Source organism: Pinus tabuliformis, chromosome 4_1, assembly GCF_031772625.1.
Source record: "Pinus tabuliformis cultivar Carrire ecotype Pingquan chromosome 4_1, CPIR1, whole genome shotgun sequence".
In the NCBI taxonomy this organism is placed as follows: Eukaryota; Viridiplantae; Streptophyta; class Pinopsida; order Pinales; family Pinaceae; genus Pinus; species Pinus tabuliformis.
Genome location: NC_142303.1, coordinates 770,227,457 through 770,243,089, shown reverse-complemented (window position 1 = coordinate 770,243,089; position 15,633 = coordinate 770,227,457).

Sequence of the window (15,633 nt, the reverse complement as noted above, 5' to 3'; positions counted from 1 at the left end):
CAGAGATAGAGAAATTTGATTCTTTGTTAATCTGAATTTTATTTTTTAATGTCTTGGAATGATGGATAAAATTATTATGCCTTATTGAGCCTAGCTAACTCAATTTAGGTAAAGTTATTTTATTAGAATTTGCAACTCTAACGAATGACAAAGTTAAGCATGGAGGTCCAAGAAGTTATTTGAACAGACAAGGATGCCCAAGATGTGAATAATGAACAGATGAGGCAAAGCATCATTGACAACGTTTATGGTGGATAGAAAAATAGATATTTGTTTGAGTTAGTGTGGTTTGTGGAATAGACTCCCTAGCATGTTATTGTAATAGTCATTGTATGTACCCAAGAACTCCAAAATGTGGAATCAGATGTAAGATTTTTAAAGGCATCTGAAAGTTCGTGGTGATCTTAAAACCACTTTGTCATGGTTTATGGTTGGTGGTGAGCCAGAAACCATCTTTTTTCATTGAAAGTGAGGGTTGGTGGTAAGCCAGAAACCATCTTTTGTCACTGTAAAGTGATGGTTGGTGGTGAGCCAGAAACCATCTATATAGTCTTTGTGACTGAAGTGCCTTTGTGGCTAGCTTGCCTTTGTGGCTGAATCACCTATGTGGCTTGAGGTGACTTTGTGGCTGGAATCGTGGATGTCAATGCGTTGTTTGACAAGCTTGCCTTTGTGGCTGTGTGTACACAAGAGCTTTGTGCTCAATTGAGCAGGTGGACTACAGAACACCTGGCTCAGACTCAAATGATTTTTCTGAGTAGAAGGGGATTGGCACGTTTTTCGCACTAACAGCAGCGCCAGGAAGGCCAACTGGCGTGTTTGTTACGCCATTAATCATGCCAATGGGCATGGGTTTTTCGTTCAGGATCGCGCCAATTCACCTTCAAGGGGATCCGCGGGATCAGAGAGGTTGTGGATCTGTCCGAGGGCGACAGATTGTGTTTTTTTGGAGGTTTTGTACATGCAATTCACCTGATGATGGTGGATCTAACTATCATGACAAGTAGTCATTAAGGGGGGAGTTGGAAATAATTAATTCCTACTTGTCTATGGTTGTAATTTTCTATTTGAGGAGTTTGTTCCTACATAATTGGAATAAGCTAGAATATAGTTTCTCCTAGTTTAGTGTGTGGTTGAGAGAATCTCTCAACCACACTACTATACGTCTAAGATAGCATTCCTATCTTGAGACTATTGATTGTATAAATATGTGTGTAATTTCCTCATTCAATAATGAATAGAATATATTATTGAGTGTCTGTAATTTTATCTGAGATTAAGAAACAGGTACAGGAACTGTTAAATCAATGAGTCGTCAGACCGAGTTCTTCTCTGTGTGCCTCACGAATCATGTTGATTCCAAAGACAGATGACACATGGAGAATGTGCATATACTACAAGGCACTAAATAAAATTACGGTGAAGAATCAATGCCGTCTCCCTCACATTGATGAATTGTTAGATCAATTCAAAAATGCTGTTTATTTTATAAAGTTGGATTTGTGTAGTGGATGTCATGATGTTAGAATTTCAGAGCAAGATGTTTGGAAGACTACGTCCAAAACCAAATAGGGGCTATTCGAATGGATGGTGATGCCATTCAGACTATGCAACAATCCACACACGTTTATGAGGGTAATGAATGATATATTTAGGCCTTTTCTTGATCATTTTATGCTTGTATATCTGGATGATATTCTTGTGTATAGTAGGACATGGGATGAACATGTATGTCATGTGAAGAAAGTGGTTGATTTTATGAAACAAGAAAAAATGTATATAAAAATGTCAAAGTGTGAGTTTGGGAAGACCTCTCTAGTTTATTTAGGCCACATAGTCGGTAATGGGCAATTGAATATAGATCCCTCTAAAGTGGATGTGATTATGAACTCACTTGAGCCCACAAATGTTACAAAGGTCCAAAGCTTTTTGAGTTTGGTACAGTATTGGAGAAGGTTGATTGCGAACTTCTCTATTATCGCAAACCCCTTGCAAGCATTGACCATTGTGAAGTAGGCCTTTCAGTGGGGAGGAAAGAAACAAAAATCTCTCAACACGCTGAATGAGAAGATCAGCACAACACTAGTGCTAGCCTTACCATACCTTCAACAACCTTTTCAGATTGAAACAGATGCTAGTGGATATGCCATGGGCGTTATGTTGATGCAGCAAATAAAACCTGTATGTTACCATTCAGAGACTTTCTCCCAGGCCGTTGTGAATTATCCCATGTACGAAACAGAGTTGTATGCCTTGGTTTAGAGTGTGAAGAAGTGGAAACACTACGTGATTGGCAAGGAGACCATCATCGATACGGATCATTAGCCCTTATAGTACCTTCAGTCATAGAGCAAGCTTCAACAAGCTTGTCCTTTAAAATAGTTGGGATTCCTCCAACATTTCCGTTTGGTAATAAGATATAACAAGGGCACCAACAACAAAGTAGCATATATTCTTTCTCGCCCTCTTATTTCTGCATCTTTAGTTTTGAAAAATGTTTCTTTATCTTTAGAAATTTATGTTGAACAATATGCTAATGATGATGATTTTAAAGAGATTTATGCAACACTGACTCATGGATTGCATGTGGAAAATTATCGTTTGTAGGGAAATCTATTGTACCAACTTGGCAAACTGTGCATACCCATTGATGAAATGGTTCATATAATCCGAGAGGCTCATACCTCTCTGGTGTCTGGTCATTTTGGAATAGAAAAAAATTTGTCATTTAAAGAGGTTTTGTTTTTGGCCTCAAGTGAAAAACATTGTTAGTATTTTTGTAAAGGGTTGTGTGTTGTGTTCTGTGTCAAAGCCCTCTAATAGAAAACTTGGGCTCTACACACCACTCCCTATTCCGAGACAACCATGGCAATGTGTGTCCATGGATTTTGTACGAGGTTTCCCTATTTCTAGGAAAGGTCACAACTATTTGTATGTCATTATGGATCGTTTTAGTAAAATGTGTATTTTAATGCCTTGTAAAAAGAAGGTCACTGTTGCGCACACTGCTTATATTTTCTTTTAGCATGTTTGGGTCCATTTTGGGTTGTCCACATCTATTGTGTCAGATTGAGACTCTCACATTCTTGGAGAGTTTTGGGCTAGCTTGCGGAGAATGATGGAAACTAAGCTGAAAAGAAGTACAAAATTTCATCCACAGCCCGATGGGCAGACAGAGGTCATCAACCGCACCGTGGTGCATGTGTTATGAGGCTATTGTGGAAAACATCCCAAGTTGTGGGATGAACAACTTCCTTATGTGTAGCATGCATACAATCGAGCAACACATTCATCTACACAAAGCTCACCATTTGAGACATGTTTTGGCTATCTACGAAGAGATCCCTTAAACATGGTCTTTGGGAAAGAGGAGTATGACAATGGATGAGATGATAGGGATAATGCACACAAGTTTATTCACTGAATACAGGTGATTAATCAGGCAGTATAGGAGCAGTTGGAGAAGTGTCAAGCTTAGTATAAAGCTCGACATGATAACCGCCGAGTTGACCATCAGTTTCAAGTTGGGGATAAGTTATGGCTCCACATTAACAATGATAGAATCAAGGGATAAGGGAATAAATTTAGACCCATTCGATATGGTACCCTCACCATATTGGCAAATATTGGAGACAATGTTTTTCCTCTTGACTTGCTGGCTTATATGAAAATGTACTTAATGGTAAATGTTGAAAACTTGAAGCTCTAAGAACCTCCATTGATTATGGATAACAAAGAGGTTGCATAAATTCCTATAATGGATGATTTTGCACAAGTATCTAGATAAGTTTCCTGAATATTTCATACTTGAAGGGAAAACCAAAACTTCACGATGGGGAGATGTGGAGTATATTTGTGTTGGCTTCAAAGGAATGCATCTAGTAAAATTCTATGGATGGATAAAGAGAAAGTGACAGAGCGATTTCCTCACTTTCCAATTGACTAAAGAGGCTCTTGGCAATCCAAAAGCTCTTAGTGGGGAGGATTTATCCACGTGGATATTCAAAAACTACCAGTGGCATGGTACAAGGCTCAAAACTCAAAGTGGAAGAATCTAGATAAACATAGCATCAGGTCAAATTGTTAATCATCCTGATTCCAACAGTGTGAATGACAATTGAATCCGAGTCATATGAAGAATTTAGACAAACTCAAAGTTTATGTTTGACTTATCAAGGTGGCAGGAGGAGATGACATGGCAAAAGGTCAGCGAATGGGGAAGCACCAAGTGGTAGGATGCCATTGGGTCCCCACGTTTCACTTATCACAGAAAAAGAGGTCATAGCTTAAGAAGAATCGGCCTTGATAGGATCCCAGCTACGATTGCAATATCGCATATCGCAGAAGGAATGGGTATTCAAGAATCAACTCCCCGCAGAACCTAGTTGTGATGTGATATATCACATATCGCAAACACGGAAGGACTAGTAGATATGAATCGGCCCTGACAGAGTCCAATTGCGATGTAATATATATCGCAATCATAGATCGTAGAATGGGAGCAATAACAGGGAGTGTCCACCCCAGTTCCATGCCGATTATGATTTGCGATGGGGTTTCCGGACCCAAAATTTTATATGTTATTCTTTATAATCTCAGTGGTTCTGTCATATCGCATTGCACTGAAGCATGGGTTGGTTTATTCACTAATTTGGAATGCCAACGAAGAATTGTCGAAAATGAAGATCATTGATTCTATATTAAAGCTGTCAGTTTCGGGGAAGCACTGACTCTTTGTATTGTCCGTAGATTGGAGGTTTTCCCTATACTTGGAGGTTTATTACCACCGTACTATTCATAGCCCGAGAACCTCTGGTGGAAAATGCTCGCTTGCTAAACTTCGATGTTTGTTTGTAACTACTTGGGTTGTGAGGGATTTGTTGCCAACTTATTTAAAGGACAATTTGTGTCATAGAACAGCAAATAGGACTATCTGATTAGTTCAGAATCCATTATACACTAGACCCTAACCTTGACAGTAGGCCAGGACCTCGCCTTGAGCAGTAGGGAGGTTTCGAGAAGTTGTAGAAGGCCCGATTATCCAAATTGGGTGTTAGGATAGGCGTTTTTGCACCATTTTTTTCTAGGAGTTTAGTGGTATTATCTGTTTCTAAATCTGGGCTCTCCATTCTTTGTCCATATTCTAGCTTGGAGGTATAAGGATTGTAAAATATGTTTCTTGTACTTTATTATATTTTTATTCCACTTAATGAATGAAGGCCTCCCCACTATTGAGTAAGGCCCAGAGATGTAGTCCAAATTGGATGAGCTCCGTAATCAAATAATTGTTTCATGGTTTTTCACGTTCTTCTGGTTATTTCCGCATTATTTATGTGCTTTTAAGTTACATGGTTAATTAACTTGTTATATGTAATTCTGATGCATCTGTAAGTAAAAGATCTTGGACCAAAGATCAAGGGGGATATAGATATAGATGGAGGGGGGAGAGAGAGAAGACAATTTTTTGCACTAGATTCATTGATTTAAGTGTATATGGTGATTTTTAATTCTCCTTCATTTCTTGCACTGAAGAAGATAAACGAAATTAGAGGGGACATGAGGAATGGAGAGAGAGAGAAGGATAAGAGTGATATAGGTAGAGAAGACTAAGAGAGAGAGAGAGAGAGAGAGGGAAATGGGGTGAGAGAAATGGATAGAGAGGAAGGACAAGAGAGAGGAGGAGAGCAAGGAGGAGAGAGATAGGGACAAAAAGATGGTGTTGGAAGAGGAGAGAGGGAGGGAAGGAGAAAGGCATAAAGAGAGAGAGATGGAGCAACAAGGGCGAGATAGAGAGAGTGAGTGTATGCTTGGGGGTGATATAGAAAGATAAGGAAGGAGGGATGGAGGTAGATATAGATATAGATGAAGGGGGAGAGAGTGAAGACATTTTATTACACTAGATGCATTGGTCTTAACATACATGATAATTTCTAATACTATTTGATTGTTTGCACTAGATGCATTGATTTCAATGTAGGTGTTTTCTATTTATATTTGATTGATTTACTAGATGCATGTATTTAAGTGTAGATGGTTATTTATAATCCTATTTGATTGCTTACACAGGATGCATTGATTTCATTATAGACGTTGATGTATAATCCTATTTGATTGCTTGCACTAGATGCAACGATTTCAATGTAGTTTTTTATTTCTAATGATATTTGATTTCTTGCACTAGATGCATTGATTTAAGTGTAAATGTGATTTCTAATTCTATTTGATTTCTTGCACTACATGCATTGATTTCCGTGTATATGTTTATTTATAATCCTATTTTATTTCTTGCATTAGATGTATTGATTTCAGTGTAAATGTTTTTCTCTAATCATATTTGATTGCTTGCATTAAATGCATTGACTTGAGTGTAGATGCCAATTTTGATTTGATGTAATTGGATGTATGATGGTGAATTAATTTTAAAGTGATTGGACTCACAATGTGATTGATTTTAGTGTAGATGTTAATTTTTATTTGATGTAATTGGATGTATGATGGTACATTAATTTTAAAGTGATTGGATTAACAATGTGATTGATTTTAGTGTAAGCAGAAATAAATTATTGACAATGTGCATTTATTTTTGTTTTATAGTTATTCAACCTATTAAACTTGGAGAGAAAGAGGGAAAGGGTAAGATGTTTGCCACAATAGCTCAAACTAAAGATTTGAATGGTTTACGATTTCAGCAGCACTTATAATCGATATGAAAATATGACGAAACTAATAGGGGTGACATTAAGAATAGTAGAAGAAAATAATTGAGATTGATCACAAAGAAGACTATTTGTAATTGACTACATTCTTATTAATCACATTTTTTTCATTCAACACTATTACATTGTCACTTTGCACTCAAAATTTTTATTTAATCATTTTCCATAATTAAATTTATTAACAATATCTATCATCTCAACAAATTGAGATAACTCAACAAATTTAAAATTAAAACTACTTTTCAAAATATATTTAATAATAGTCGGAGGGATACTATTAAGAATTAATTCGATTGAAAAAAGTTGTCTTCTTTCTTCATCACCAACTAATTACTAATATACAATTAAATACACATACAGAAATATAACACAAAAATTGTAACATTCACAAACATTACCATCGAAATCCAAAAAAATAAACACACAAACCAGACACACAATGTATCCAAACAAAGACACACATAAACCATTCAAGGCAAGAAACATAGAATAAATTAAATAACATAGTTATATGACCATATAAAGAAAATAAAACATAATGTAAATTTAAATGTATGAAGTTTATGTCAAACATATACATAATAATGGTAATTTAAAAATATGACATTGTGCCAAGAGGAATTGAATCCCTTGAGGTGCAAACCTTTACTCAAATTCTACAGTTCAAAAAAAAGATTTGCACTTCGAGCGATTCTATCCCTCTTTGTGCATGATAGATAACAAGTTATATAAATTACACTGATTTATTATAGATCCAGAACTAAATAAATCTAAATTAATTTATTGAGAAATTATAAATTATTTCAATCAACTATTTTCCTAATGAACAAAACATTTCCTTTCCTTACTAAAATTAAGTTGTTGCATCTTTAATATTTCTCAACGCATACATCATCAACCATGTTCTCATGTTTTACAACGTTAGTACATAGCTCATCAATATGCATCGATACTCCGTTGCACCCTGAAAAGTCCAGGCAATGCATACATGTTTCAAAATGTTAATAGGGAAAGTTTTGTGGTGCGAATCTTCACATGTATGTGAAGTTGCAATATCTAAATTGTCAAATTGGTTATGCGGGTAGTAATACGGCAGGAATGGAGGACAAATAAAATTTAGTTTTATAAAATGGAGTCATGAACAAAAGTATTACCATTTAAAAAAGATTGAACAATGAAAAGGATCCCTTTATAGCTTCTAACTACTTTATAATAATAGTATTTATATTTTGAACATCATCATTTGGCTTTATAAGTTTTCTATTAGCAAATCGGAAAGCTATGTGGAATTAGAACTCCGCGAAAACTTTCTAAGATGCAAGTAAACTTGGAAATAAAGTCCTCTGAAATAAGTTTGATAATCACCTTAAAAAAGAAATGACTTGCAATCAGTAAAATGTAGTATTTTTAAACCTTTTTTTAAGATATTTTAGTTATAAGTTGAAAACTTGATATATAGTTGTAATTGGTAAGATATTTATCTGAGTTTATGTTTAAGAATATTTTTTTTGCAATTTTAATTTAATTATGAGTAATTATTACATAAGTAAGATTTTAAATTAATTAAATGTATTATCAACACATAATATATTGGGGATATGATATTGATAAGCCATAGTACTATAACAAAATTTATAAGAATTTTACTGATAAAAAATTTATAATTTGGATAATTTTATGATTTTTTAGTATGAAATATAATGAGATAAGTGTTTTAATGGTTATGATAAATTAATATAAATTTACTACCTATTTAATTTATATAAGTGTAATATTACACAACATCATTTGTTTTATAAAAAAAAATATGTTTACTGATAATAAATGCCATATTTTTTACTTGGCCATATAACATTATCAAATAAACCATTTAAAAAAAAAGTTTTACTATGTTTCTCTATCCACACTATTTCCTTCTGAGAAAATTAGAGCAGGTTCTAAGAAGTTTTTGATGCTGATACAAGTTACGTAGTTGGATGACGATTATGATGTCTGATGTCCTTTGCTCTCAAGAGCAGGAGTTTCTTGAAAATAGATTCTCTAAATATCAATATAAGTTCAGTGCACCCATTTAAGCTAAGAAGAATATATTGGAGGAGAGTAAAAAGAAGAGGCCAAGGATGTTTAATAACGGGAAACTCATTTTTCAAGAATAATAGTACCTACACTATTTAAAAATGCACGAGAAACTTTTTAGAATGCATACTATGACAAAAGTCAGTAAGGATTGTCCAGTTACAATTGTTAAGAAGAAATATTGAAAATTCCCTAATGAAATGTGAGTCAGTGAATTATTACTTTACTCGCACTATAAGGTTGGTTAACGAAATTGGTACTTTACTCGCGCTATGAGCATGGTTAACCGAATTGGAACCAATGGAAATGCTCTTGAGGATAAAAAAATTCAAGGAAAAAAAATTCACAAGTCTCCCTACTGGATTTTAATTATATATTGTTGTGGAAACAGAGGACTCAAAGGATTTATCTCACATATATTTTAATGAGCTATGGTTTCATTGTAAATCCATGAACATATGTTGAATAAAATAGCTACCATCTCTTCTTAGAAATATTTTAGATCTGGATGAGGTAGATCACCCAGCAGTAAATATATTGCTATAGCTAGAGTAACTGAATGTTCAATGTAGCCATAAACCTCTGTAATTCACATGGATTTTTTTTTAATTCTTTTTTTTAAATTAAAAAATATGATATCAATTTCATTATTGAAAGAAAATTGAATATCAATCTGAATGTAAAAACATAAATATTACCTCTCAAATTTCATTGAAAAGAAGATATTGAAAGTGAAAAGCAGGAATTGAAAAGAAGATATTGAAAGTGAAAAGCAGGAAAAACTATCTATGATAATAACAATATTTTGTACTAAATAAGTGGTGGTAGCAACCACATGAGTTGAAAGAAAGATTTTATAGCATGGATGAATCAATGAAATTTGAGGTGGGTATGAGAAATACAAATTACGTACCAATCGCGTATAATGGATGAATCTCCATTTGCACTAAGAATCCAGACATTAAACCAAATATAAGATGGATAGCATTACTCCGATCTAAAGGGTAACCTTAAGGGTGTTGAAAAATTAGTTCAAAATGGATATAGATTATGTTTGAAAATGGAAAATTCATTATTTTTTTATTATATAGAAATGATAATAATATTAAAATTATAATAGTGAAAATTACCAAAAAAAAAAAAAAAACAACAACAACAACAAAAAACAACGAATGGTTCCTCTAACCATGAAGAATGACTTTTCAATTGAATTCAAAATAGATAAATGACTTTTCAATTGAATTCAAAATAGATGCAATAGACCAATCTATGTTGGGTCATCTAATATGTGGTCATTTGAGTTTTAATCGGTTGAATTTGTTTTATAACTAGTAAAAAGTGAGAACACTTCCATTGATAGAGTAGCCTACCAAAAAAATGAGGGATGAATTTTTGGGAATAAAGAAGAAATGGTTTTTCCTTTGTTATTATGGAGAGAAAGATCTTTACCTAAGCTTATTCATTCATATGGATATGGTCTTATGAAAAGTCTTTCTATTAAGGCTACTTTTAATAGGCTTTATGGGTGATTTTAATAGAAAAGCATCATTTATTACATAGTATAAATCAAATAACCATAAGATATTAAAATTATTTAAGGTTTTAGTTGAGAAACAAAGTGGATACTAAAAAAATCCCAAGAATTAATAAAAAAGGAGAGTAGATATCAAATGAGTTTACAAATTTTCTCAAAAAAACATGAAAGGAAGAAGCAATTTACTACAAGGTATACATCACAACAAAATGATGTAGCAGAAACAAAAAATAAGACCATTGTGGAAATAGATAGGAGCATGTTAAGGGTCGGGGATTGTCAAACGAACTCTAGGGTAAAGTAGTAACCATTATAGATTATGTGTTGAATAGATGTTCCCAAAAAAAAATGCTCATAACATAGTTGCTCAAACAACACGGAGCAAGAAAAAGCTAGTGTTTAACGCATAAAAGGCTCAGGTTGTGTGGCATTTGCACATATATCTAAAGAAATAATACATAAATGATATGATAAACCAGAGAACCATAGTTGTAATAAATATATAAATATTCCTAAAGTAAGATGTATATAAACGATACAAAATTAATACAAAGGATTTACTAATCAACAAAGATGTTATTCTTTTTTATGTTAAAGTAGATTACAAACCCGGAGAAATAAAAAATGTTGGGGCAAATATACTTCCCATGAATCTATCAAATGGCACATAAGATATTACCTTATTACCACACTGATACATCAAATCATTGGCATTCCATATGAAGCATAAATTGTTATCGAAGCATCATCATCATAAACATGCTCCCAAGTTGTTCCGTAAGCAAAGGCTTGAGTGAGATGCATAAGATATCCAATTATGAACATGATAAAATGAATCGTTGATTTTTTATTTTATTTTTTTTAATATAATCCCATACACTTTGAAAAAAGAAAAAGAAATTTGTGTAATTCCATAAATTAAGAAATGTTTCAAAGAAAAAGAAAATTGTGTGATTCCATAAATTAAGAAATGCAAGAAATTGAGAAAAATGAGATGTGGGAATTAATGTAATTTCTAACATAAAATGATTTTACATTTTATTGTCGTAAAGTGGGTTTATAAAACCTAGTATTTTGTAGAAGACATATAATTTAGAGACAAAACTTTGCTTGTAAAAATAGATTTTCTCATGTAACAAGGATGTTTTCTTTATCATAATAGCTTAATGAAATGGAAAGTCCATCAAAAGCACATAAAATTTGTTTTAAAAAATAAATTCTTAAAAGAAGAAGCATATATTGAACAGCCCCTAAGTTTTGATCTCTAGGACTTGAGAATAATGTTTATAAGTTGAAGAAATCATTTTATGAGGGCTTGGTATAGCCACATAGATTCACACATGTTGAGAAACAATTTCAGTAAAAGAAAAAGAAACTCATTATTTTACATCTCACCCAAAAATCAAGGTGAAATTATAGTTGATTTAATCCTTAAGTAAAGCTTAATTTATAAATGGATTCAAAATAAGTTGAAGAGAGAATTTGAAATTAAAAATATGGGCTTATTGAAATACTTTCTTATGCTTAACTACGATTGAACAAGATGTCCACATTGACTATGGTTAATCATGTCAAACATAGATGACATGGTTGAGTATGGGTGGCTATGTTAATTTTGAAAATGATACATAAGGGCATGTAGGTTATGATGCTTATGTGTGACTATAGTTTACATGAAAACTATCTTGATAGTAATTCTCTATGATTAATCATGTGAGCTATACTTAACCATTTTCAACCATAATTAACATGTGCTAAAGTATAAATTTATATATAATTAATATATTCTCAATAAATTAATGTATAAATTCATTTATTATTAATATGATAATATATAACTATAAATATATTTATATATTATTATAAAATTATTAAAATTTAAATAATTAAAATAAAATTGACATTATATTATTGTAAATCTTGAAACGTAAGGAAATATTTGGTCACCCTTAATGGAGTAATGGAGTATTCCACTCTATTTAATAATGTGAAATGATGGTTACTTAACTCATTAATGTTAATAACAATCTTAATAATATTATTTTTATTCATATTTTTATAATTAACATTATTAATATTAACAATAATATTATTAAAGTAATTTATCAATATTAATATTATATTTTAATACTAAAGTTATTAATAATGATAACAATATAGCATTAATATTATTACTTCGATGTTATTAGTAAAAATTATGTTTTTATATTAATGAAATTAGATTAATAATATTAATAACATTATTGTTATGAGAATTACAAATAATATATTAATGATGTGATTAATGATGTTTTATTTAATATTAAAACATTTTGGATACTTATAGTCACTATATAAAAATCTTACAAAACCCTAATATGATATCCCTCTTTTCATTGTTGTGTCTTCGCCATTACCATGGTAGGTGTTTTAGGAGGTAGTGGAGCTCCCTCCTATGGTAAGATTGTGGTTCATGATTATTTTTTTTAACAACCCTCGCTCATGACTACTCCTAACTCAAACTAGGAAAATCTATCAACCAAGCTTAGAGATTAAGCTCAATACATAGTGGCAAGTCACAGAAATGTATGCAGCTTCCTCCCTAAAGCTTCTATGGATGCTAGATTAAAATACATACAATATATGTGATATCATGCCATGATTGAAAAATTCCTTGGAGTTCCACCTTCCAAAAAATCTCTAACATATTGGATCTAGAAAAAATGGATACCAAAAAGCGAGATTAATTTTGCAGTTGAAGGAGAGGTATTTTTCATGATCATCTTTGCCAACATAGAATAATGAACTCACATTTTTTAGAGAGGTCCCTATTTTTCAACTCCATTGGACTATATCTTTTATTTTCGATGGAAAGATTCATCCCAAAAAAATATTACTTAACAACAACTCCAATTTAAATACAAATGTACTATCTACCCAGATAATTTTGGGACGAGGAGATCCTCATGGGAATCAACAACTGAGGAATTTTTTTTAAATAGTTTGAAGCCATGGCACAATCCAGCTATGTCCCATGCTCTTAGTTGTGTAAGAGTATTTTATTACTCATAATTTTGTGTAAAAATACATAGAGGACCTTCATTATAGAATAATGAAGGAGGCCCAAAGTCAGTTAAGAATGAATATGACAACTGGACAGATGTAAGTCCCTATGTGAGCTTACAAGTCACCATACTTAGCTCATAGGGAAATGAGGCGTTGGAAAAGCCAACTATAACAACCCCCCTTAAACGAAACATATGGAGTAACTAAAGAAAAAAGAAACAATGAATGGGTCCCGACAATAAGGAATTATTAGGTACTCATTTTACAAATTCTCATAAGTGGATAAAGAGAGAAAAAACCGTAGAAAAAAACTCCCCCCTGCCTCCCCACAAAAAAAAAGAAGGGAGAAATATGCGAGTGCTCAAACTTCCATGGAGTTGAAATTGTAGATCTCATAACGATCCACTGAATGGAAAGAACCTAAGTCTAATCCAGTCAAGAAGTACAGAATGCTAAAGTACCAAAACTATGAATATGAGATCCACAAAAATTCAATGAGGTTAGTCAATCTCTGAAGTAGGATTCTTGGAGAGGCACAAGGGTGGAAAGCACTGTCAACATCTCCAAAAAAATGCTTCAAAGAAATTAGGTGTCAGTAAATAATGAGAACAAAGGATTCAAACAAAAGCAACACCATCAACCAACAAATAAACAATATGGTATGTAAATATGGAAAATGTCATATAACAACGCTCTTGAAGTTGTCTGAACACTGTCAAAATCATATTGATCAAACACAAAAGATGAAAATTGTCAACAAAGCAACGACAACAATATTTGTCACCATATAACTCCCTAACCTAAAATAGGACTGTGGAAGGAACGAGAATGAATAGTCTCCATTGTTCGCAAATTCCCCCCTTTAAGCACATCTAGGGGAATAATGGAAATCAACAACGAACAACTGATGCAACATGACGATATGAAAGACCTGCTCTTGATGTATACACTACGCGGATAACAGGAGCAACAATTCCCTGTCCATTCTTCCAAATTCCTCCTCCAGTATATCCCATTTTTCTCAACAATAGAGACCCAATACCAGTAGTATGGTTTTCAAAATGGGGCCTAACAAAGTAATGTGATGATTCATGATCTTCAACGTCAACCTTCTCGCATGAAACATCATCAAGTGTCGAAGAAGGAGAGCTTGGCACCTTAACTTCAATTGTCACCATCTCAAATTTCTGAAGACAAATAACTTCCAATTCAAGTTCCTCCTTAGACTCTTGTAGCTTTTGAATGACCTCATCCTTCTCAATCAATTGTCGAGACAACGCATCATAATCTTTCTTCAAAATTTGATATTGCTCCAACATTGTTTCTTTTAAACAATTTATCTCCATAACATGCTGATTATTTTGTTCTTTTGGTTTCTTCATTAAATAATTTTTTCTTGAGTGAGAAAAAGACTCAACTTCTTCCTACAAGTCAACAAGGATTTCAATCTTTTCTTAAAATTCATTTGCAACCATAGGGAAATATTTCACCATGGTTGAATCTAGATGTTCAACCTTCTTGATTTTTTCAACAATTGAAGTTTGTAACCTATTTTTAAGTGTTTCATTTTGTGCTTGCAAAAAAACTACCACTGATTGTAACTAAAGCACTTCTTTATGAAGTTCATCCGCTACCTTCTTCTCATGAAGCTCCTGCAATATTTTACCCATCCTGAAAAAAAATAAGTTGGGAAAGCTCCTGCAATATTTTACCCATCATGAAAAAAATTAAGTTTGGAAAATGTATTTCCACTAGCCACATAGACAACAAAATGTTTAGGATGACAACAACAATTGCTTTATGCTTCCAGTTAGGAGACCAATCCACCTAGTTTTGCATGACTAGCCAACAAGTGTTTCGTAGCCACCCACTATCAAGCATCAAATGACATATGGTCATTATTCAATGAGCATAATTTACAAATGATATAGATACCTATTAAAAAAATCCTTGGAATAAAATATTCGTGCCCAAAAACTTCCAAAAACCACTTCAAACCTTAAAAGAAGAAGAAGAAAGCTTCCAAAAGAATTTGTTTAAAATAGAGCAAATGAATTAATACCAACATGAATTGAGCCCCCAAAGTTAGTGTCGTGATTCAAATCTTTATCAAGGTATAGTGGTCCAATATATGTTGGAGAAGAGACCGTGCACAATATATGCCAAAAGAGCAATAAAACCAAGAGAAAATTCTGGTAGAAGTGTAATACCAATAATACACAACTACATTAAAAATTTGAATTGTCCCTCAAAAATTTGATG